The 11,003-nt window shown below is 42.0% G+C and overlaps 1 long non-coding RNA gene across 2 annotated transcripts in view; it reads left to right on the top strand.

The window, feature by feature from the left end:
• The window catches only part of LOC123333420, a 22,535-nt gene extending 11,822 nt beyond the window's left edge, over nt 1–10,713 (top strand). The window contains exon 4 of one of the 2 annotated variants that reach the window (XR_006550760.2): nt 10,395–10,713. This is a non-coding gene — a long non-coding RNA (uncharacterized LOC123333420). Of the gene's footprint in view, nt 1–6,700; nt 7,027–10,394 lie in introns of those variants that run through there. The other variant, XR_006550769.2, reaches the window with a different exon arrangement.
• The last annotated feature ends 290 nt before the right edge of the window (nt 10,714–11,003 follow it).

Below are 11,003 nucleotides of genomic sequence, written 5' to 3'. Positions count from 1 at the left end.
ACAAGAGTATACAGAATTGTTTATACCTTATGATCTCAGCCATGTTTAATTGCATTAACAGAACTGGAAAGATATATGACTAGTGTATGAATGGAATGTACAGGAATAGACTCACAATGCATATGGAGATTTAGATTATGATAGAGATTTCATCTCATGTCACTGGGCAAAGATAGACTTTTAAATGAATGTATCTGGGAGTATTTTGAAAAGGATAAAGTTAGGCCTGTATCTCACACTGTACATAGGAATAAACTCCAAGTAGCTTAGGAATCTAAATGCAAAAATGGAAATCATACAAATACTAGAAGAAAATACGGGCAAATTCCTTTTTCCTCTTAGGATAACAAAAGACTTTCTAACTATCCACTAAAATCCAGAGGCAAGAAAGTAAAAAACTGGTAAATTTGACTATATAAAAATAAAAAAATTGCATGACAAAATGACGATAAACAAAATCAAAAGACAGCTGACAAACTGGAAGAAACTATTCACAACATACACAGACAAAAGTTACTGTTTATGATATATAAAGATCTTTTAAAACTTGAGGGACAATGGAACAGAAACCTTATAGAAAATATGGAAATGATGTGAATAGACAATTCACAAAAAAATGTCTCTCAGGCATGTGAAAATGTTCAAGTTTACTGATACAGAAACAGAAATTAAACAAAAGTGATATATCTTTGCTCACATACCAGACTAGCAAAAATTAAAAAGTGTAATAACATTCTTTTGATAAGATCATGGAGAAACAGGCAATTTCAAACATTGTCTGATATGAATGCTTGCAGCTCAGTGTGAGAGATTTGTGTTCCCTAAGTTCAAGTTTCCTCAGATGTGGTACAAATTTTCTCTGTGTGTAGGATCTACCTGGGTCATTACATATCACCCCCATGGGCCTGGGGGGCAATGGAACCAATGCAAACCTGGAGCGCATACTGGCTGCTGAGCATTGAGGAAATAAATTCCTTTGTCTTTGATCTAGAGGTTTCATGTCCTCTTACGGAACTGTAGTATTTAAATGCTCATATATTTGGCTCAATTGGTAAAGAATCTGCCTACAGTGCAGGGAACTGTCTGCAGTGCAGGAGACATAAGAGATGCAGGTTCAATCTCTGGGTTGGGAAGATCCCCTGGAAGAGGAAATGGCAACCCACTCCAGTATTCTGGCCTGGGAAATCCTGTGGACAGAGGAGCTTGGCAAGCTATAGTCCATGGGGTTGTAAGAGTCAGACATGACTTAGCTACTAAACCACCACTACCACCACAGCTTTTATTGGGGGGTGGGAATGTGGAAATGTTACTTATGTTGTTCTGTATAGGATGTGTTAATGTTAGTTGCTCAGTCATGTCTGACTCTTCGTGACCCCATGGACTGGAACCTGCCAGGCTCCTCTGTCCATGGGATTTTCTAGGCAAGAATATTGGAGTGGGTTGCCATTTCTTGCTCCACTATATAGGATAGTGGTAGGTAAATTATAACGCAGCTGTCAAGATCTGTGAGTATCTGAGATTTTACCCTACATGCAGGTTAACCAATTAGCCTGCCATGCCACAGTTCCTTGGAATCTGGAAGACTTGTGTCAGAGAAGAAGGACAGTTTACTGTTAATACTTAGAGCAAATACTATAGCTGAATATTATTTCTGGCATTATTCTTTTGTGTCTCAGTTCCCACAGATCAAAGCAAAGAGTACCAGGTAATACCTGTACGTGTGATGTCTGCACAGAAGAGGAACCCTGAGATTAGGGAAACTGGATCTTTTATAGTAAGAAATAACCATCCTTCCCATTTGTTTGGAGGAGATGCTGTCTCTGTTTTGTAAGGCAGGTGGCCATACAAACATGCCTGAAAAGACAGTCTGGAACAAAGGGCAGTCAGTTCTTTGCTAAAAAGATATCAAGAAATGCAAAGAGTTTCAACAATACTCACATAATGGAGTGTATGTGTGCTCACTTGAGTCACGTCCGACTCTTTGTGACCTATGGACTGTAGCCCTCCAGGCTCCTCTGCCCATGGGATTCTCCAGGCAAGAATACTGGAGTGGGTTGCTGTGCCCTCCTCCAGGGATCTTCCTGAACCAGAAATTGAACGCATTTCTCCTGTATCTCTTGCATTGCAGGCAGATTCTTTACTCACTGAGCCACCTGGGAAGCCCACATTTGTGTGTATACTCAGGCTGTTGAGCATACATGTACATTTCCAACCTTTGTCCACTAAGGGTAATCTGCTCTGTCACTCAAACCTTGGAAGACATGAACATACCCTGAACTGTGATAATAGTTTTCTAAATGCCATTTTTCAGTAAAAGAAACCAAAGTTCAGTAAACGAGTGCTTGATTACAGGGCAGGGGCAGGGAAAAATACAAGATGAAAATTATGGTATCAGAAGTGTCTGAAAAATGTCAAAAGGACACGAGAAACAACTTGAAGGATTTCTCAGTGGCCAAAGCTGGAACAATTTGACCAACAGAATATGTAATTGTACTATTGGATTATAATCCATAGAATAAATAAATGTCATTGAGTCATATTTATCCAAAGTTTATAATTGAATATGTAAATAAATGTAAGATAAATAATAGTTCTTTCTTACAAAAGAATTCCAGAAGAATGAATGAGGTGAAAAAAAATTGAGGGGAAAAAAATCACCACAAGGCAAATACCACAGTAATAATGGTTGCAGCAGAATCTCCTCCTGGATGTTACTATCGGTGGGTGAAAGTTGCAGAGGAAATAGGGTATTAGCAGAATGTCAAAGTATATGATGCAGTGTATCAATTACAAAGGGGAAAACAGTAATTTTACGATGAAGAAACCCTACAGACACCACCCTAACTCACTGCTCAAGGTTAGCATTGCCAGTAATAGCAGCTGCCAACATCATGCACCCCCTGAAATGATGTTCTGAGAAGGATACAGCCTTACTTCTGTGGTATTCATATGAAAAGGCATTGGAAGTACTGATGCTGAAGCTGAAACTCCAATACTTTGGCCACCAGATGCAAAGAGCTGACCCATTAGAAAAGACCCTGATGCTGGGAAAGACTGAAGGCAGGAGGAGAAGCGGGTGGCAGAGGATGAGATGGTTGGATGGATGGCATCACCAACTCAATAGACATGAGTTTGAACAAGCTCTGGGAGATGGTGAAGGATAGGGAAGCCTGGCATGCTGCAGTCCATGGGGTTTCAAAGATTCTGACATGACTGAGTGACTGAACAACAAACCTGTCTCATCACTAGAAAACACTAGGCAAACCCCAAATGAGAGACAGATATCAAAAGTCCTAATGCTGTGAAAGGCGAGTGGAGACTGAGGAACTGTCAGATTGGAAGAGACCAAGGAATCACAACTAAATGCGATGTAGGATCCTGGAATAGAAAAATGACAATAGAGAATAAATTGGCAAAATTCAGTTAAGGTTAATAATTTCATTAATGGTATTTTACCTATGTCAATTTCCTGATTTGATCATTACATTAAGATTCTGTAAATTGTTAGCTTACAGAACACTGTACAAACTACAACTTGATTTATTAAAAAATATATATATATAATAGTGTACAAATATATAAATAATTATAAACAATATAAATATTATAAATAATAATATATACAAGTGGAATAATATATTTTTACATTATATAATATATAAATAGTATAATGTAAAAATCCTTCTACAGATTTTTTTCATTTAACATTAGGTCTTCAAGATTTGTCCATGTTCTGTTCATTTTAAATGCTACATAGTTTTTCACTGCATAGTTACATACATTTAACCATTCCCTTCCTAAAGAAGTTATTTTCTTTTTTTTCTCTTTTTTAATATTATAAATAATGTTAACAATGACAACATAGATGAAAGTTCCTGTGAGCCTGTTTGCAGTTTTTGTAATAGTGTTTTTTCCACTCACAAGAGTGGAAATTCTGAGTTGTAGGGCATGTGTATCTTGAACATTACTAAATAGTGCCAAGTTTATCTCCAAAGTGGTTAAACCCATTTGTACTCCCACTTGCAGCATGTGAGTTGCCATTTCTTCACTTCACTTGGCAACACTTCTATCATCAGACTTGTAAAATTTGCCAATCTGATCAGTTTAAAATGATATTTCATTTTTGTTTTAATTTGCATTTTCCTGCTTAGTAATGAGGTTGAACATCTTTCTATATGATTTTTGGTCATTCATTTTTCCTACTCAGAAAATCACTTTTTCATATCTAACTAACTGTTTATGACAACTTTATATGTATTGGGGATAAAGACTGGAACAAAGCATAGAATACATAGATGATGCAGTGCTTGATTGCACTGGCTGAGATACAGCATCCATAGTCTTGGCGTACCTGGTTTTGTTCCAGGTAACTGTCCAGAGAATATCCAGAGGTGGTTAAGAGTCCTGAAATCATGAAATAAGAGAAGTGGTTGCAGCAACAAGGACTGGTTTCTCCTAAAGACGTATCTTAGGAGGGATGTGACTGCTGATTAAAAAAAAAAAATGAACAAAGTCTCAGGAGGCAGAGGATGTATTAATGTTGTTTCAAGGGAGCTAAGGCCAGTGGTAGAAATTTTGAGGAAGTGTATTTGAATTCAGGTTCAGGGAGACTTTCATTTTTAACAATGAATTTATTCTGGAATGGAATTGGTTGCACGATCCCTGAACACATTTAAGCTATTTTCAGGCCCCTGTGGATATAGCTAGAGAGATTCCTCTGCAGGGAAGGACCGTGAAGGAATAATGTCTCATCCAACTCAAAAGTCTGTGTTTCCATAGTAAACAGTTTGTAGAATGAAGCTCCAGGAAATGTACAAATGAGTCAATTTTTAAAATTTATATTTATGGTTGCTCAGTTAAAACATTGCTCGAGGTAATAGTGAGTCAGTCTTTAATTTTTCTAAGATTTGTCAGCCAAACAAATAAGCCTAAATTGGCTGACTCAAAGCAGAGCATTGACTCCAAATTCCAAGTTGATTTTTATGATACTTCAAGCTCACCCGCTTCTGACTTCCACTCCAGATGACTCTCTGCCTTTTGGGTCCTGTGATTCTTGTAGCTAGATGATGTATCTACCCAGTGGTACCATTTTATCTTTTGTGCTAAAGGATGTGGAAGCATAAAAGATAAATGGTGAAAGGAAGACTCTTTAGGGAAAGGGGAAAGTTTATAGCATTAGGCAGAAAATAAGGAGTTGTTTTTGAGCAACTAAAAGACGCCTTATAAATAGACTTGGCAAGCAACATAAGGAATTTTAGTTAGAAGGAGAATTTTCTGATAGACTTTCTAAACACTGTAATGAATGTTTATGGGACTTCCCTGATGGCTCCAACAGTAACAAATTTGCCTACAATGCAGGAGACCTGAGTTCAATCCCTGGATTGGGAAGATCCCCTGGAGAAGGGAATGGCTACCCACTCCAGTATTCTTCCTTATATGTCTTTAAAAATCAAGTAGTCCTAACTATAGGATGAGATGGTTGGATGGCATCACCAATTCAATGGCCATGCGTTTGAGCAAACTTCGGGAGATGGTGAAGGACAGGGAAGCCTGATGTGCTACAGTCCAGGGGGTCACAGAGTCAGACACGACTTAGCAACTGAACAGCAACAAAATGGCTAATGGAAATTGAGGAATCCATCTGACTCCATTCAGAGCGAAAGACTGTCAGTTCAGATATTATCCTCCTGGAAACTCACTCTGCTGGCGTGACCGTTGATAGGCCCTAAGTGGCCTCTAACTTTTGAAGATCTTGTATGTTCTGAGGATCACAAGTGTTTTCCTTCTGGTCACCCTGTTGGGGATTTTAATTAAAGGATTCCAGTCCAGTTACGCTACACTGACTATTCCTCCAGTATTGGCCTGAAGTTGCCATACAGTCCCATGTGCTCCCAAACACCTTGCTGCACCAATGGATCATGTCTTCCATTATTTTCTCTTCTGGGCGAGATGGAGGTCAGTCCAGGTTGTTGTTTAGTCTGCTGAGATTCTCTTATGTTTTGGGAATCAGCAGTGGTGCCTGGCATCTTTGTTTCATACAGAGATTTTACAGCCACTGCTTATTAATATTTCCCCTCTGGTAAGAGGCCTTTGGAAGGAAAGCAGGAGCAGGAGATAGTGTAGGCAAGCTGCTGCCACCTCCCTAATTGTGACCCTCACTCTCTCTTACATTAGAAAAATCTTTCCCATAGACTCCTGCCTGGAAGATAGGCCCAGATAAATCAAAATGCTGGTAGGAATGCAGTTTAGGCTCCTGGGGTGAGTGCTTACTCCCTAGAGGCTCCTGAAAATGGATAGATGTTAAGAGTTTTGCAGAAATATTATTGAGTTGAGTATACACGATAGTTGAAAGGAGACACCCAGGGAGGAAAAGAGAAACAGGAACCAGCTGGGAAGAAATGTACAAGAGTAGGAATGCCAACACCAAGAGGATTGGAAAATTAAAGGAACTGAGTGAAGGAAAAAAGTTGAAAATTTATGTAAATGCATAGAATCAAAAGGCAGCTTTGAGAAAGAAATTAACATAATTATGATTCCAAGAGTGTAAGATTTTGACTTGATCATTAATGTGGATTCACTGGCAGTAGTAAGTGAAGAAGCTAGGAGGAAGTTTACTGAATAAATGTGCCTGGTGTTGATTGGCGTGTGTGTATCTACTGGGCCTTGTTTTGTAGCACATTCTCTCTCCTTCCTCCTGTAGGTTGTGCTTGGTGGGACAGGAGCAGCGGGCTCATAAAGACCTCAGATGTGCAGGATACCCCCATTTGAGCATCTGCCTTGTTTTCTCTGGAAAACCCAAAAGACCGTTATGCTATTTATAATGATTCCAAACATTTGAGGAAAGCAGTTTATAAACACGAAAGGATGCTTAGAAAAGAGACCAGGAAACTGGGGAGTCAGAGAGGTAATTACAGAGAAAAATGCTAATCTCTTAGCAGCAGCAGTGGTTTGGAAAAGGATTGATTGCCTTCTGGATTTCTGAGCTGATGGTGTCCTGGGTGCACTTTGGTCTAGTGTCTGATCTAATATATTCTATCTTGACTTTTAGAGTATCTTAACCAATTAAAAAAAGTCTTGCTTTTTGGATGCCACGTGGTAAGATTTGAAAGGGATCTGGGAAAGACACTGTTATCCAATGATACCTTCCCCAGTGGATCAGTAGGATATCAGAACAGAGAAGGACCTTTCAGAGAGGTTCTTGGGCGCTTGAGTCAGGGTAGGTGCCCCTAGTCACTGTGTCCATATAGTAAAAGCTTTGATTTTTCCAATAATCATGTACAAATGTGAGAGTTGGACTGCGAAGAAGGCTGAGTGCCAAAGAATTGATGTGTTTGAATTATGGTGCTGGAGAAGACTCTTGAGAATCCCTTGGACAGCAAGGAGATCAAACCAGTCAATCCTAAAAGAAATCAACCCTGAGTATTCATTGGAAGGACTGATGCTGAAGCTCCAATACTTTGGCCACCTGATGCAAAGAGCTGACTCATTGGAAAAGACCCTAAAGCTGGGAAGCATTGAGGGCAGGAGAAGAAGGGGATGACAGAGGATAAGATGGTTGGATGGCATCATTGACTCAATGGGCATGAGTTTGAGCAAACTCCAGGAGATGGTGAAGGACGGGGAAGCCTGGCATGGTATAGTTCATGGGGTCGCAAAGAGTCAGACGTGACTTAGCAACTGAACAACAATAGAAGTCATTGCGTCCATCAGAAATGCCTTCCATTTATATCTCTATCTGGCCCCGAGAGAGCAGGGCACATGGTTAAACAAACCGCACAGTTCTAGAGCCACCTCTTTATTTTATGGTTGAGGAAATGGCAGCCCAAAGAGGTTAAGTGACACGCCCAAGGCCACACAGTACTACAGCAGCAGATCCAAGGCTAGAGCTTTCCTCCACTGCTCCTTCCACAGCGTGGAGCTGCACTCACACCAGACCCCTCATTTCACTCATAGAGATTCATCTCCTTGGGAGCCGGTGTTGCGTTTCTGCCAGTTCCCACCAGTGTCAAGTGTACTCAGAATTATGATGTATTTAATAACCTTTGAGTTACCTTGCTTGGAAACTTATAAATACCAGAACACAGAGATGTTGATAGGAAAGGAAGGAATGGGGGAAACATGGAAGAATGAAGAAGATGCAGCAAGGGGCACTGCCTAAGAAGGACGGCCTGGGGTGGCGGGTGGTCACAGGCAGATACAGCCTGTGTTCACCAGTGACATGAACTCGGCAGCTGGACATGTGGCTGGAAAGCACTGACGTGGCTGTCAGGTGGGGTGAGTGGAGCTACTGTCCTTACTACAGTTTACAGTTCCCCCATAGGATTTATGGAGAAGGCAATGGCATCCCACTCCAGTACTCTTGCCTGGAAATCCCATGGACAGAGGAGCCTGGTAGACTGCAGTCCATGGGGTCATGAAGAGGAGGACACGACTGAGCGACTTCACTTTCATTTTTCACTTTCATGCATTGGGGAAGGAAATGGCAACCCACTCCAGTGTTCTTGCCTGGAGAATCCCAGGGACAGGGGAGCCTAGTGGGCTGCCATCTATGGGATCACACAGAGTCTGACATGACTGAAGCGACTTAGCAGCAGCAGCAGCAGCAGCATAGGATTTATATCATGAATTCATCTCTGGAGCAGCTCTGTCTAGTACTCTTGTTCCATCTGAATTTACTTCTAGCTTCTTAGGCTTGGCCAACTTTAGGTCCAGGACTGCAGGCTTAGTCTTCAGGAAACCTCTTCTTGACCCAAGGCAGTTTGGACCAAGCACCCGGAGGAGGGCAGCTTGGCTTTCAGCCCGAGCTGCGACTCATCTTGCCCCCGACACTTCCCCAGCTGCTGAGAATTGGGGTGCATCACCTTTCTCCTGGGCTCTGTTTCCTTTTCTGTAAAATGGGGTGGCCAGAAAGCTTACAGGGGGCAGCGTGTATGACTGTGTTGGCACCTAGCTGGTACCCCATCTTCTCCCTTTTCTACCTCATCCTGAGCAATCTTCTTGGATAAAATCCCACTTCCATTTCAAAATTCCTATGGCTTTTCTAGTCGTCTCCTTGGCTAGTTTTCCTATTGTTCTTCAAGTGCATGTGAAGAGCCATTTTGTCTCTTATTACAGAATCTTCAGCAGCTTACTCAGATACTCAAGTGCCTTCAGAAGAGCTCTGTTTGTCACTGAGCTTCTTGGGTTCCTCATGGCCACTGATTCTTCAAGATCCATTTGTACCTGGTGCTCAGAGATCACACAGATCCTTAAAAGCCCACAGTCGCGTGTATAAGCCATCCAGTTTTACCCTCCCTAATTTACAAGATACCACACCCAAATTACTCAGCTTGTTCAGGGTGAATTCCTTATGAGGCTCTGCCTAAAACAACCCCTGTCCCCGCTTTATGCCTCTTTGTCCTCACAGAAGTCAATCTGTCATAGTCCAGTGCAGGGCAGCCTAGAGGGATCCATTACTTTCATTGGAAGGGCCTTCTATCTGAGTTTTCCTTCAGGGCGCTGGGTTTTAGATATGTCCCTCTGCTCCTGAGACAGGCCGCTGATTTGCATCTGTGTTGTGACAGCGATTATGCATGTTGTGAATAAACACGCTTGTGTACGCGTGTGTGCTGTCACAGCGATGAGTAGCATCCAATAAATACCGGGTTCAGAGCATGCCAACATCCTCCCAACAGCTGGCACAGCTGAAAACTTGCCTGCCTTATTAGCACTCCACTTATCTGGAATCTGCTCACTGAGCAGAAACAACTTCATAAATTTCTTCAATTTGCATTCTGCCTTGCTGTCGCTCGTTACCAGTGACCTCACTCCCTCCCAGGATCGAGCCGACTGGCCTCCCGCAGCTGGCCTGCTCCGTGTCCTCACCTCTGCCCGTCAACACTGGAGGCAGAGCTGAGGTGAGGCTTGTGGCTGGGGCCAGCACTGGGGAAGGAAGTATGACAATTGTTTTCCTTTATCCCAGTGACATTTCCAGATCTTCTTTTTCGTCCTGTCAATTTGTAACCTCTTCCTTCCGAGGCAGATGAACATGCACAAGTCCAAACCTTCTTCCAAATGGGAGAGAGAGAGGCAGGCAGTAATTTGGTTGTCCAAGAAAATATCCGCTCTCAGTGTCTTTCAGAGATCAGTCAGGTGCATTCTCAATGTTTGCCGGTTTCTCTTAATCATTCTAATCTGATTCCCCAGCCTTTTAACCTCTCTCTCCTCTGCCCTGGCTCTTTCACTCCATGTCATGTTGTCAGCTGTTTCATTAGCCACAGTTCACCACTCGGAGCATCCAGTTAAATATTTGCAGGCCAGGTGCCTTTTATTATTGCTGTGTGATGTGGGGAAGGCTGATTCCTTCTCTCCTCTTGGACACAAACCCTCCTCCCCTGTATTACTCTTGGTTACAGATGGTGGTCTGCTTGCTGTCTGGGATCCTTCCCAAATTGCTCCCTCCTGCCCTGGGACCTTGAACTCCCCACTAGACTGGGGAGGCAGCTTCTGAATGCAGCAGAACCCCTGAGCAACAGCCTCATTAAAAATCACATCACGGACTTGGTTTTATTTTTCTCCCTCCCTGACTTGATGAAAACAAAACAAGAAGAGGTGGGGAGGGAGGAAGGAGGAGAGCTGGAAGTGAATTGCTTAATGGAGACACTCAGTCTGAATATTTAATATGCTGATTTTATTGAATAAAAGGTGAAAAAGTGGTTCTTGTTTGTTGCTTGCCTGTCAAACCATGGCAAACAAGCATTCTTTTCCCTGACTGCAGCTTTTTATTACTGTATGGATTCTAGAGTGTAATTATGCCCTATATCTGAGCTGCATTATACACACAATTATAATTCCCAGGCTGAACTATTTATTTATGGCCAGGGGAGATATTTGTTCAGTTTCCTAGGAGGATTATTTTTTTTGGGTGATGTCTCTCATTGTCTTGCCCTTCACCAAGATGGATTGTTCAGGAGAAGCCCCTCGCTCTGAGCCCCTGGCTTGTCTGTTGACAGTTTGGACGAACT

Source organism: Bubalus bubalis, chromosome 1, assembly GCF_019923935.1.
Source record: "Bubalus bubalis isolate 160015118507 breed Murrah chromosome 1, NDDB_SH_1, whole genome shotgun sequence".
NCBI classification, from domain to species: domain Eukaryota; kingdom Metazoa; phylum Chordata; class Mammalia; order Artiodactyla; family Bovidae; genus Bubalus; species Bubalus bubalis.
Note: the sequence above shows the minus strand (reverse complement) of the source record. Positions and strands in the feature narration are given on the sequence as shown.